General features: G+C 39.1%; 1 pseudogene; it reads left to right on the forward strand.

Annotated features, from left to right (window-relative positions):
- Positions 1–951: 951 nt before the first annotated feature.
- LOC140511980 (cytochrome P450 2C9-like) lies at positions 952–13,734 on the forward strand (annotated as a pseudogene).
- The last annotated feature ends 1,629 nt before the right edge of the window (positions 13,735–15,363 follow it).

The raw sequence follows: 15,363 nt of genomic DNA on the forward strand, positions 1-15,363 counted from the left end.
GCACTATAAGTGGGTTGGGCTAGACAGTCTTAAGGTCCCTCCAGCTAAAACTAATCTATGATTCTGTGACTCTTCGTCCCTTTAATTGTGTACAGTACAAAGAAGGGAGGGTGTGGTTTTTATGATCATAGATTTAATACTGGAAAGAAGCACAATGGTCATCTTTTGCAATCTTCTCATTTAACAGGTGAGGAACTGAGTCCAAAAAAAATTACCTAAGGTCACACAAGTAGTAAATAAGCAGATTTTCAGTCCAGAGCCTCCTCCAAACACAGCTCTCTTTTCACTGAATCACATTGGCTCATGATCTAAGAAAACTACCTACAAATTGTCAAAAACCTAGTAGATGAGTGCATCAGCTCTGTTACCTTTCATCTTCTCCTTAACAAATTCCCTGGGAAAATAACTTTCCTTCATTTGAAGTCACTTAAAGAAAATACAAAAGCTTATACCTATCTTGGGGAGCTAGATGGTACAGTGGATAGAGTGTTGGGCCTGGAGTTAGAAGATATCTCTTCCTGTGACCCTGGTCAAGTCACTTGACCTTATTTGCCTCAGTTGTCTCATCTGTAAAATGAGCTGAAGAAGGAAATGGCAAACCACTCCAGTATCATTGCCAAAAAAATCCCAAATGGGGTCATGAAGAGTCAGACACCAGTGAAACGGACAATAGTAACAATAGTTTTTCTTAAATCTCATCCTTCTTGACCTTTTTGCTTTCTTCCTGTACACTTTCTTTTCTCTGGGTCTTTCTGATTCTCTCTCTCTCTCTCTCTCTCTCTCTCTCTCTCTCTTTCTTTCTCTCTGCCTCTCTCCTTCTCTCCTTTCCTCCTCATTATCCCCTCCTACTTCTCTGATTGTTTCTTCTCAGTCCTCAGTCCTCAGATCTTCAGTCCACTAACAGTTCCTCAATCTTTCCCATTCTTTAGGACTGCCTTGTGATCCCACTATCCCACTATCACCCTTGGGTTAACTCCCTGCAATGTAATTTGCTCAGTTGTTTTCCAGAAACATTTTAAATATCAAGATTAGAAATTTCTATTCTTAATGGAGCTTTTAAATGAAAGCATCAGGATTCTCAGTTCTCCATTGATACAGGTGAGGCCAATATTCTCGTCTCCATTTTATATTTGAGAAAACTGAGGGTGACAGAAGGTGACTTGATTGGGTTCCACAGCTAATGTGTTTGAGGTCATGTTTAGAACCCAGTTCATCCTGATTCCAAGTCCAATGCTCTATCCAGTAAAAGTATTCAGGTATTTTATTATTTAAGTATTCTATATAAGTACTGTATTCCAGTAAAGGAAGCCGTAGAGACAGAGGGTGGGATCTAAAATTATTTTGCAGGAAGTAAAAAGAGAGGTTACCATTTTACTCTCCCACACATTGTCCCAGTGATTTCTGCCTACCCAGTCAGTTTCCCCTTCTGAATACTACTTGTATCCAAGAGAAAAGATTTATCTTGCTATCCAGTCCCCCCCAAAAAAGTTATGAGATTCTTCTCCTTTTTCAGGTCTACAATTCTTTCTCATCTCTAGTCCATTATCTCCCAGAAATTCATCATAAATTAATCAAAAACTTTCATGACTTGAATGACTTTGTTTTGGAGAGAGTGAAGGAATGTCAAGAAACCCTAGAGGCCAATGACCCTGGAGACTTCATTGACTGTTTCCTGATGAAAATGGAGCAGGTGGGGTGGAAGTAGCAAGTCAGCAGTTCAATTGTCTTAGGTCATCTGGCTCCTGGGGAGGGAGTGTGGGGTGTTCTTCCCATTGGTACTTATATGCATGCACAAATGAGAACAAATGAGTATTTCTTAAATCTAAAATACAGATTCTTAACCTTTTTTTGTGCTATGAACCCCTTTAGCAGCCTGACAAAGTATGTGGACCCGTTCTACCAATGTTTTTAAATAACTGAAATACTAAATTTCAGTTACAGTCTAGTGAAAATAAAACTGTATTTTTCCCCATTTAAGTTCACAGACTCCTTGACATGATCTACCTTAAATAACCTTTAGAGAAATGAGTCAACTAGTATTATAAAGTGCTAAATGTTTGCACTGAGGGAATAAAAAAAAAGTAAAAATCAGTCCCTGCCTGTAAGGAGTTTACATTAAAATGGAGGGACACATGTTGATAGTCAGGTTTGTAAAAGATACATACAGGGTAGGTGGAAGAGGATACTGGCAATTGTGACAGATTCTGTGATAGATTTGGAATCAGAATCCCTCCTTATCAGAGCTGTAATTGGGCATTTTTGCCCCCAAGGTCAGTGCTACCAACTGCAATACCAAATATACCTTCAGCTGTTGGCAGAGGAACAGACCTCAAGACACCAGCTCCAGGGACACCACCAGGCCATTGTTGAAGAAGCTACTCTCAGAGAAAGAAAGCATGACATGTGGTGGCCCTGTTCTAATTAATTACTATTGCTAATTAGGTGCTAAGGTCAGGGTTTCCTTTGCACTTGGTGAGATATACACACACATAAAAATATCCCCTTGGGGTGATATACTTACATACATACATACATATGTATATATGTATACATATGTATACATATATACACACATGTGTATATATAAAAATACTTGTATGTATATATATGTGTGTGTATACTTGTATCTATATCTATCTATCTGTGGGCAGGTAGGTTGCAGAATAGATAGAATACAGAGTCAAGAAGACTCATTTTCCTGAGTTCAAATCTGGTCTCAGACATTTAGTAGCTGTGTGATCCTGGACAAGTCATTTCACCCTGTTTGCCTCAGTTTCCTCATCTGTAGAATGATCTGGAGAAGGAAATGGTGAACTCCTACAATATCTTTGCCAACAAAACCCTAAACAGTGTCAGAGTCGGACATGACTGAACAAGAACAACGACAATCTGTATCTTTATCCATCTATATATCATCTATCTGTAGCCATATGTGCATTTGTGTATAGCCATTTCTCAAATTTTGTGGGGGTAATGTTCCTAGAAGATGGAACAAAAGTAAAAAATGTGAATATTAATGCATTGAACTTATAGGGAATAAGGGATTAGGTTCCCATAATTACCAAAAACTGTTATCTTTTGCTAGAGATTTGCTGAAAATACACTTTTCTGCATACAATTCTTGATAACAAAACATTAATTCTGATATTATACACTTTTCCTAACACATAACCATAAAATAATCTGTAAAATTCAGTACACAAATTACATGCAAAACATTTTTTCTCACTAATAATTCCCTAGAATTTTGTGAACTTTTTGTCCTAATATCTTCACACACACACACACACACACACACACACACACACACACACACACACACACATTGACCTTGGACAATGTCTGTTTTTCATAACGCATGAAATCTATAGTACCATAAATGCTTCATAACAAAAAAATTCTTAAAACTAAAATATTTCTTAACCTGAATCTTACCTTTCACTGTGATAGATGGTTGTGTGGGGGCATCATACTTTGTACCATACTGCTATAAACCTCTCTATCTTAGCCATCCTCTGGAAACCAAAGGAAAGGTCATAAAAGTGCTTCATGACCAGAACATGGACACAACAAGTGCTTGTCTGAACTCTGAGAATGTCTGGTGCTAATCAAAGCAATATAATAATTATATGAAAAAATTGTGGGATTTTGCTGTGGCTGAGATCATCCAGGGGGTGAGAGCAAGGGATTGTTGTTATGCTAAGTTCAGGACACAACTTGCTTGCTGGGCCTCAGATCTGGAGAAAAGGGTGTCTCCTAATATTTTGACAACATCGTCTAGCACAATCCCTTCATTTTACAAGAGGAAATGAAGACACAGAGGAGGGGACTGTCCAAGGTCACAGTAGAAGACTCATTCACTTTTAACTGAAATTGAGGCTGTGCTGACATGAAATCTAAGGGAGCCCAAATTCAATAGACCCATAGACTACTAGAGCTGGAAAGGACTTTAGAGAACAATGTCTCCAAATTGCAGAAGGAAAAACAGATCTAAAATTAGTGTCAGCTCAGGGACCAGAACCCATCTCTCCTGCCTCTGTATCTGGTACATCTTCAGCCAAGCTCTTGTCATGTGACCTCCTAAGATATGGTCAAGGATGACTCAGGGGCAATGATAATAAATAATAATGACTAACATTTATATAACTCACACTCTGTGCCAGACACTGTGCTAAGCACCTTAAAATGATCATATCATTTGATCCTCACAACAGCTCTGGGAGGAAAGTGCTACCGTTATCCTCATTTTACATACAAGGAAACTGAGGCCAACAGAGGTTAAGTGACTTGCCTAGGGTCACACAGCTAGAAAGTATTTGAGGCCAAATATAAACTTGTCTTCCTGACTCCAGGGCTCTATTCACTGTACTATCCAGATGTCTTCAGGAGCACATTTATTTATTTACAGCTCTTATTCCTACCATTGGCCCCTTCTGAGCACTGTTCACTTAAATAGCTGCCTCATGCCCTGAGAGATAAAGTGATTTGCCAAGTGTACCCTAGATAGTGTGTATCTGGGATTGGACCCAGGTCTTCCTGACTCTAAGGACAGCAGCTCTCCATGAACTATAACATGATGCTGTCCCTCTTACTAGATTTGATTGAGGATCAAGTAAGATGAAGTACTTTAGAGTGCCTTGGATACAGCACCAAAAAATGTTATTTTATTCCAAACTTAATAAGTTACTCAATACTATTTACCTAATTTTTTCTCTAAATATTTGAAGGGGAAAGGGGAGGGTCTACAGTGTCTGAATTAGCCAAATTCACAAGATATTTGCCATCACCCTTCTCCATTCTGGATTGTATAACTCAGATCTAACCCAGTTAATGTTTCTATCAACTAATTGTGTCAAGTTATTCCCAGGAAAAACAAAACCCACAGTCTGAGTTTACCACTGAAAATTTAATCCAAACCACTCTTGATCTCTTTGGTGCTGGGACAGAGACCACCAGCACCACTCTGAGACACACCTTTTGCTTTTGTTGAAGTACCTCCAGATAACAGGTAAACCGACAGATTAAATGCAGAATGAAATTCAGAATAAAAGTTAGGAAGAAAGGGACTCATGGCCAGCCTTACTGAGACTCCACTTGGAAAATTTCTACTCATATATAATGTATTTAATATTAGTTATTGTGTTTTTGAGTTCATCACCTTACTATCCATCCCAGCACATTGCAAACTATAAAACACTAATCCATGAACTCTTTTTTATGTAAGGAGATGAGAAGGTACAGAGCTGTGTCAAGTATCCGAGGCTGGATTTAAACTCAGGACTCCAGGGCCAGGGCTCTGTCCACTGTGCCACCAAGTTGCCCCTTCTGTAGTACTTTAACAATTTTTCGTTAGACAAATCTGGTCTAGCATTAATAATTTCTTTTATTTCATGGTCAAAATATATCTACTCTCCAAAATGGAAATATTTCATTCTGTTGTCTATTAACTTCAATAGTTAATTTTCTTATGTTTAACTTTATGACCCAGATGTAATTTGTTTTACCGTCATATATGGCATAAGGATCCAAACTCTTTGTCCACCGTATTGCTAGCCAGTTTTCTCAACATTTATTAAATAATGAATCATTTCCCCAGGATTTATTGTCTACGGGTTTCAAATACTGGACTTGATTATGACTTGGTTCTATTTCTGGGATTTCTACTTCTTTCTGCTGGTCTATTTTTCTCTTTTTTGGTTAGTAGCCCATAGTTTTAATTAGAACTCCTTGATACATTTTAAAATAAGTAAAGGTAATTCTTCTTTCATCCACTTTTTTCTCATTAAAACAGCATTCCTGTTCATTTGTTTTTGACAAAAATTTCATTATGGTTTGTCTAGTTCTATGAAGAAATCCATTGCTATTTTTATGATTGGTGCATTCAATCTATGAATTAGTTTAAGGATACCATAATTTTTATTGTGTTGATCTGGCCTATCCAGCATCATTGAATTTTCCTTCTCTTAATTAGATTTTTCTCAAGTTCTATCAAGGTGGTACAATAATTATCTTCACGTATGTATATCAAATGTGCTTTCTCGACCACTTTCCCAGGGTCTGGCTAGCTACACCTGTCCCTCAGGGGTATAGGATACCTGGAGAGGTTTGGAGGGGTTTCTTCTCTATTGTCATTGTCTGGGACCCCCACTGATTGTATTCCCCTCACTGTTCGCCATTAAGGACTAGCACAGAAGTTCCACTTAACATTAGCTTTTACAAAAGGATAATGCTTAAAACATATATCAAGGACAAAGGTACAAATATTTCTGCCCAGCTCATGGGGATGTACGTTCCTTTGTCCCATCTTGGTTGGTCTCTGGGGAAGTAGGCTCAAACATATATCAATTCCTACGTAATGTTTGTCCTACTCATGTCCAGATATATCCATATCCATATCCATTCATGTCCAGATGTGGCATGACTATCAAATGAGTCCTCATGTCAGCTACCACTAAGCTGGATCGCAAAGGTCACTCCTAAAAGTCATTCCTTTGTCTTCAGGACATTGATTCTGAGCTGGCTATAAAACCCAAGTACCAGGACACTGGTTTGTCAGGAGTCTCAGGTGCCTAGACACAAAAGTGCCCACTCTCCAGTCCCTTCACCTAAAGGAGAAAATAGAAAATTTAGAAGCTGGCAAAGATCCCAGAGCCACATGGACTCAATTGGTAGAAGACCTAAGGTCTCTCCCCTTACAGCATTATTCCTCACCAGACATCACAGCAAATGAGTCAGAGAGATTCACCTTGACCCAGGAGTGAAACAGAACAGATGAGACATTTGTGACTAGTGCCTTCTGAAAGGTACCCTCTGATCCCACTATGCAGTCAATCAAAATGGCTTCTTCTAACCACTGGTGGGGTTAGCAGACCAGAGCAGTTACTGAATGGCTGCACGCTCCAAGCTCTCTCCTAACTACTTTAATTATCTGTCATTATGACTCTGCTAGAATTTGCATCAATATCCTCAGCACACACACCCATCCCCATTACATAGATTACTTGTTTTATTGGATAGGTAACACTACCTATTTCCAATATAATTAGCACTTATATTGCTGTGGTGCTTATTAACATTCACATATTCATTTTGGGTGATGGGGAAATTCCACTCAAAAAATTTGCTCTATGCTCACTTAATTATTCCCAACTTGCCTCCAGGAATTTGGTTAGCAGACTTGTCAAAATTGCATTCATAGACATCTTCCTAAAGGATGAACTGTGTCAACCAGTGGGTAAACCACAACTTTAAAAGAACCAATTGGGTGTTGTCATGGCCTGGAGAAAAAACTACAAGACAGCTCTATAGCCTGCATGGCCCTTGGTGGAGTCATTCAGCCAGTGGTCTCTTAAATCCCAACCAATCCAATGTTGAGTGCACCTCCAAAGACAGGTGAAGTGATGCTCTAGATGACTTCAGCCAAGAACTATTGCCTTCAGAAATAGGACTAAAAGAAAGAAAGCCTACCAACCAAGACATGAGAGCACCCACCTTACAACACAACTTGACAAATATCTTTTCAATACTTTATTGAGTGTATACTTGTTTTTAACTGTAGCCCACTTTGTATTGGGCAGCTAGGTGGTGCAGCAGATAGAGTACAGGCCCTGGAGTCAGGAAGACTTGAGTTCAAATCTGGCCTCAGATACTTACTAGCTGTGTGACTCTGGGCAAGTCACTTTACCAGGAGAAGGAAATGGCAAACCACCAATATCTTTGCCAAAAAGTCTTAAGTGGGGTCACAAAGGGTCAGACCCAACTGAATAATAACAATATTTTGTATTGATAGCTTCTCTGTCTCAAAAGTAGCAGAAGCTACATACTTGTTTACCATGTTTCCTCCTTATCTTCCTCAACTTTGTAGCACCAACACCTTCCCAATACCTCCTAGGTGACCTATGCACTAATGATGATGATGATGATGATAGCTAACACATAGAACTTTAGGATTTGAAAAGTACTTTATGTATATTTTCTCTTTTTACATATACTTTCTTTCTACATATATTGATCCCTGTGAGGTAGATGCTGTCATTATTTTACAGATGAAGAAACTGAGGCTGTGAGATTAAATGACTTGCTAGGGTTATACTGCTATTAAGAGTCTGAGAAAGAACTTGAACTCAGGTCTTCCTAATTACAAGTATAGCGTTCTATTCACTGTACCACTCAGCTGCCTTGTACTTATTTTGCTGTAAATATTATGTACCTATATACATATATATACCTATCATATGCATACGTGTACATGTATGTGTACATACATACACACATCATAAGTGTGTGCTTGTGTGCATGCATACTTGTATGTGTTTATATATTTGTATAGATTGATGGTGTGTATATAAACATACATGTATACATGCGTGCATGCATGCATGCATACGTATTCAAAGGGATTGATAGATTTATTACATCTACTTATTCCTTTCAGCATCAGAAAGCTAAATGTGTGTTAATGAATTGAGACAAATGTGTAGATAAATAAGTTAATTACCAGTTAGTTAATAATTATGTTTTTACAAATAGGGCCTCTTTTAAACAATAATGGTTTTTTTCATAAACATTAGGACAACCCCACAATGTTGTAAGGCCAATGCGACAGTTATCTCCATTTTATAGATGAGGTTCGGTGACTTGCCCAAAGTTGCACTTCTAATAAGTGGTAGAACTCAAAGCCAAATTCCAATTCTAGAAAAGAAAAATAATGTTTTCTCCATTTATCATACTTCCCCTCAAACAGAAGAATAAATAATGGATGACCAATCAAACTTACAACATATGAAAAATACAGTCAGCTCACATACAATGGGGTCATGCTTAGTCCAAAAGCAACCTATAAAAAGTTAGACTTACTTTAAATAAATGTTTTGGCTTCTTAGGAAATGGCTTCCCTGTAAAGATAAATACTGATCAAATTAAAGAGAGATTTATGACATAACAATTGAGCTTTCATACCATTCATTTAAAAAAAGGAAAATCTTGCTTGGTGTTCGTGAATTGAGGAATGAGTAGGCAAATTGTAGTCTATGAATGCAATTATGCGATGAGAAACTATTGAGTATGAGTAATTCAGAGAGACATGGGAAGACATGTATCCAATCCAATAAGCATTTATTAATTGCCTGCTAAGTACCAGGCACTGGGTATACAGTTAATAAACAGAAATACAGTCCTTGACCTCAAGGAGCTTACATTCTAATAGGAAGAGACAATAAACAAAAGAAGGTAGAAAAGGGGAGTGGGATGGAGAAACACCAGTGGGGAGCTGAATAAACCAGGAAGGGCAACAAATACAGACTGGGGTTAGCCAAAAGTCCAGTTTCTACTCTTCATAAAGGAAGGCATTGGGAGGAGTTTGTGCCACATCCCCAAGTCCTCTAATCATACCCAGAGGAGGTTGATGGGGGAGATAGTGCAGTCCAGGCTTGAATTAGCAACATAGTGATAAGATGATAAGATAATAAGGTGATGAGCTTAACCTGGGAAGGGCCTCTTTTTTAAGTAGATCTGAAAAATCAAGAACTGGCAAGAGTGAGCCTGAAAGTATAGTTTCACAACTAGTGTGAACATTACTGGGAATACTATATGAACAGTTCTACAAAGAAACTCATTTTTTAAAAAGAGTAGCACATTAAATCTCTGATTGTTTCAGGAGTATCATTGGTTTTATTATATTGAACTGATTTATCCAAGAACCTGAATTTTTCTCTACTTATTTAGGTCTTCCTCGACTTCTTCATGTAGGTTACATATTTTATTGGAAGGTCAGACCACTCATTTCTAATATATGCAACCCTTATCTCAGGCATTCTACTGGTGTGCAACAAAAGAATTGAAAAGAACGCTGAAATGAGACTAAATGCTGTGGAATTGTAATAACCAATTTCACCCCTGGAGAAGTAATGAAGAAATGCACCTTCTTCTTTCACTAGGGTGTAATGCTGCATATGCATTTGGTTTGGCTTAAATTATTCCTGTTTCAAAGGAAAACTCCCTAGGTGGCAGTATAACAATATATCTGAAAGTGACTGTGATGTTAAAACAAAGGTATCCATGAAGCTTAATATAGGTACATAATAAGAATATTTAGCCCTTGTTTTCTATCTTAAGTGAGATAAGGAGGAGCATCAAGGCAAGGAATCCCAGGTTTACTCTGGCTGGGTTAAAATCCCACCTCCACACAGAACTCTGTATAACTGAATAATTCAGTGAGGCCAGGTCACCATGGTTTAGAAAGCACTAGGACATTCCAGTTCTTGGATACTCACCCAGCTGTGTGAAGAAACCACTTGAATCCACTGACTCTGGCCTTATTACTTTCTTATCCAATGCAGTTTATCCTGTATTTCTCTAAGGACAACTTGAGGACTGAGTTCTGAGGGACAGGGGATTTCCCATGGACCCTTGACTGATCCAAAAGACTGAAATGTAACTCTTAATTTTCTCATTAAGGGGTAAAATCAGTAGCATTTTATTTCCTGTGTAAGTCTAGGTGAGAGATCAGAGAATCTGGGGAAGATGTCCTATTGTTCTCCCCACTTTGTACATGAATTCTTATTCCTCTTGTGACAGAAAAAATCCATGAAGAAATTGACAGAGTGATTGGCCAAAACCAAGTCCCTGCATGAAAGACAGAAACAATATGCCTTATACCAATGCTGTGATCCATGAAATACAGAGATTCATTGACCTTGTCCCTGCCAGCGTGCCTCACGCCGTAACAGAAGACATTCAGTTCAGACAATACCTCATCCCCAAGGTAAGAAGTGTGTCATTGGCTGAATACAATAAAAGAAGGGAGCCATAACTAGCACCAAGGGAATGGGGCTTTTCCTTACAGTGAGGGAAGAATGACACATTTCCTCCCTGAAGCAACCACAGTCTTAATGCCTTTCATTGCAGTTCTCTGATGTCCCAGCAGCTATCATCTATGCAGTCTCATTGATGTGACCTCCCTTTACTGGACCTGTCTTCCCCATCAACCACTTTGGGGATGAGGGCTGGATTGCTCACACAGTTGCCACACCTGAACTCATGGTTGAGGTGTCCTGTGTACCACCACTGCCACGCTCCCAATTATTTTTGTCCCTAGTGAAATCATTTTTAATTAAAGCTCCACACCAGCAACTACCCTCCCTCCTAGAAGATTAGAGAATCATGGGAGAATAGCACAAAGGTCATCTAGTTAAACCTGTACCCCAGATAAAAGCTCCTCTAGTCTCTGCTTAAACACATCAATGGGACTTTGGGCAGTTGCCCCAGTTTCTCTAAAAGAAGGGAAGAGCTAAGACCAGTGACCACTATGTCTTCCCTCCAGATTCATCATCAACGTCACCAAAGGACTGAAAATTGCCCTGTGAGGATTTCTCAGCCAGGAGTTTCTTTCAGGCACAGTTTTCTAAGCATTTTTGCCTGTGGGGCACACGATGGTACCTTAGTAAGCTGAGGAAGATGGCCCATTGCTCAGGTGCCGTCAGGTGTTACTCACCCATAGTCCTGTCTTAGTGTCTTTTGAATATCACAGTGATTCTTAGGATCTAGAACTTCACAGAATTTTTAGGGTTAGAACTTCACAGTGACTCTTGACTCTGACAGATGAGTCTGAAGGGCATTCTATGAATCCACACTAGCACTCTACTTTTCTACCTCTGCCACTAAGACTCTGACCTTATCCAGTGTCTTACTCATTGCTCTTTGGAGTATCCAGGGGCCCTGCCTGGAGCCCTCTTCCTGGATACCTGCATTGTTATAGTCTTCCATTGGAATGGAGGATGAGCAACAGACCTTGTCCTTGTCCTTTGAATTCCCATTCTGGAATGAATCTATTGATAACAACATAACTACCAGCAAGAAAGGGCTGGTCTATGATCTTCCCAATGACCACAGCCAATTCCCAGTCATAAGCCACCATCTATTCCCTTTGGTTCAGTGAGGGTCTTTGTAGGCAAGGCCAAGCCCACAAGGGAGGATGATGATGCCTCACTATCTTCCTGGTATCTTACTGTAGCAAGGTGGTGCAGTGCATAGAGCACTAAGAAAATGTGAGTTCAAATTTGATCTCATAAGTTTACTTGCTGTTTGACCCTGGGAAAATCACTCAACCTTTGCCTCAGTTTTCTCATCTCTGAAGGAGAGGAAATAGCAGCACCTACTTCTCAAAGTTGTGAATATCAAATCAGATAATAGTTGTAAAGTGCTTAGCACAGTACCTCACACACATACACACACACACACACACACACACACACACACACACATATATAAGCACTATATAAAATGTTATCTCTTGTTATTAGTAGTAAAAAGAAAAAAGCTTAAAAGACAAAATTTTATTAATTGGAAATTAAATCTGAAGCAAATATAAAATGAAAATTGAAGGGAGACAGTATTTCAGTTTAAGCTCTACCATTTCTGTATTCACTTTTTTGGAGCAGCCAGTTGGGGAGGTTCCAATATTGGGAAGGGGGCAAAATTTGCAGAAGTATCTGAGAGCCCAGGACTTCGGCTGAAGTGGTAGAGATGGAGGTTAAGAGGCAGTTGCCTAATCTGACCTGTATTTTTTTAAGGGCAATTTCCTACTGGGTTATAATCGGGATTAGAAGGGAGGAGGGCTGATAAGAGACAGATAGCTTGGATTGGCCAGAAGCAGGTCTCAGGAGTGTATTTCCTGCCCAAAAGTGTGACTGTAGGTGACCAAGGAAGAGTTCATTACAGTTCTTGTGACCTTTCCCCACTAAAGGCACAAGCAGTGGCCATATGCCTGGTTTGTGAAGCTGTAACCAGTAGCTTCCTGCTTTCCCTGGGGCAGTGAAATCTTTCCTCTGAGTTTAAAGTCCCAGGCTTGACTCTGGCAAACAAGAGCCGAATTTAGGGAAATTAACTGGAAGGGACTCAAATGTTCATTGGCAGCCAGGCACTGAGTTAACAGAAGGGTTTAGTTGCCTACAAGCAAAACCTAGATGTAGCAATGGGTGTCCTTGGGCTAGAGAAGAAGGAATGCACTTAATCCTTACTCCAGGGTCAATGGTATGGAATGCAGCTCTGTGTGGTATATAACAATAATAATAACAATAATTTATACTAATAACTAATATTTAAATAGCACTTTCAGATTTACACATACTCATTTTATCCTCACAACAACCCTCGTACCTGAGTGCTACTATTATTCTCATTCAACAGGTAAGGAAACTGAGGCTGACAAAGGTTAAGTGACATGCCCAGGGTCACACAGTTAGTAAATGTCTGAGATAGCTTTTGAACTCAGGTCTTCCTGACTCCAGACCCAGAGCTAGATTCACTGTGCCTTTCAAAATGTTGGATTTGGAGTCAAGGAGACCTGAGTTCAGATCCTGCCTTTGGCATGTACTAGCTCTGTGACCTTCAACAAACCACTCTCCTCAATCAACTTCAGTTTCCTCATCTACAAAATGGGAATAATGACAGCACCTACATTGCAAGGTTATTCTAAGGAATGAGATAGTGTGTGTGAATGGACTTGTAAGTGATAAAGAGCTATATTATTATTGTTAGCTAAAGTTCTAGCAGGTATGGGGATGCCTTGAAACAGTGTCCTAAGAGACTTTCAAGTCTATGCTTGTCATCTTCATTTGTCTTTCAGGAAAACAGGCATGTGTTGGTGAGAGCCTGGCTCAGATGGAAGTGTTCCTCTTTTTCTCTACTGTCTTACAAAATTTCCCCTTGAAGCCTGTCATTGATCCCAGACATTGACGCAACTCCAGTTGCCAGTGGATTTAGCCATGTGCCACCCTCTTATGAGATCTGCTTCCTACCTTCCAAAAGTATATAAAAGACCATCCCTCTTCTGCTGATTATAGTGCCTTCTCACTGTACACATATTGTACTCATTCTCTTTCCTGGCATTCAAAGCCTTCCATGACTTTGACCAAATGTACTTTTCCAGCCTGATTTCTAACTGCTCCCTTTGGCTTCAATAAAACTAGATTACAAGCTGTCCCCTCCCAACATTTCTCAGGCTTCTTGCCCCAATACTTTTGCTCCTGCCAAGTATTCCTGTTCCCTGGGGTATTTCCTCCCACCGCTCACCTTCTCCTGTTGAAATACTTCTCATCTTTAAAGATCAGCTCAGATATCACGTTCCTCTGAATTTCTTAGCACTTATGAAATATAACATTTAATTGTATACTCTTCTTGGTTTGCTTGCTTTTATTTAAGATATTTTATATATTTATAATCAAATATTTCAGTCATCTCCTGGGCAGATAGATGGCACAGTGAACAGGGTGCCAGATTTGGAATCATTCTGCCTCTGATCTTTACATAGCTTTTGTGACCCTGATCAAGTCCCTTAATAACTCAATCTCACTTTGTTTTTCTGTAAAAGGGAGATAATAATAGCACCTCCCTCCCATGAAGATCAAAGGAGATGACATAATCCCACTGCATCCAGGGTGTCCTGGTCCATATCTTGCCAATGGACTGAGATGACTCTAGAGGAGAAAGTGAGGCTGGTGACTTTGCACAGCCCTCCCTCCCTTAAGTCCAATTCACTTGCATGTCATGGCATCACCTCCCTGACATTGTGATCCTCTTTGAGAACAAAGGACAAACACCAACAACAATGCTAGGGTTATTATTTTCCTCTAACTAAAATAGTAGCCTCTTTTGATCAGGGACCATATTTTATACCTGTGGTTCCCACATAATAGTAAGCACAGAGAAGGCACTCCATAGCTGACTGTTTTGATATATACTGAGCACGCTGTCTCATCTTATAAGAACATCTATAAAATGCATTTGCCTTTTTAGGTTATAAGCATATATATTTATTTGTAAATAAATATTTAGGATATAAATATGTATAAATATAAATATCACTGAATATATTTTAGCTATAATGGCCTACAAAATGTCCACAACTTATACATTTAAAGCTTTGTATTTCGTGATGAATTTCTTGAATTTAAATTTATACTTCTCTTATCAGCCAATTTCAATAAAGTCAGGGTATCAAAGGTGGAGGAAGGATCAGTAAATGAGAGAAAAGAGCGGTCCTACCTTATCCTTCATGTCTACAACCCCACTTACCTTCTTGCTTTCTTATAGTGGAAAGAGCATGAGCTCAAAAGATCTAGGTTTAAATCCCAAATCTATTAGTTATTATTTCTGTGACTCAGGCAAATCCTTAATGTCTTTGGGTCTCAGTTTCCTCATGTATAGAATAAGGAGATTGGATTCAGGGGTTCTTAACCTGGGATCTCTAAACTTGGGTTTCTTTTTTAAAAAAATTTGTCTGTTCCAATTGAATTGAAATCCTAGGTATTTTATTTAATTAAAGGTGGAATGAATCCCTAAATTTTAGACCTAGAATGAACTTCT

The sequence above is a fragment of the Notamacropus eugenii genome, chromosome 1, assembly GCF_028372415.1.
Source record: "Notamacropus eugenii isolate mMacEug1 chromosome 1, mMacEug1.pri_v2, whole genome shotgun sequence".
In the NCBI taxonomy this organism is placed as follows: Eukaryota; Metazoa; Chordata; class Mammalia; order Diprotodontia; family Macropodidae; genus Notamacropus; species Notamacropus eugenii.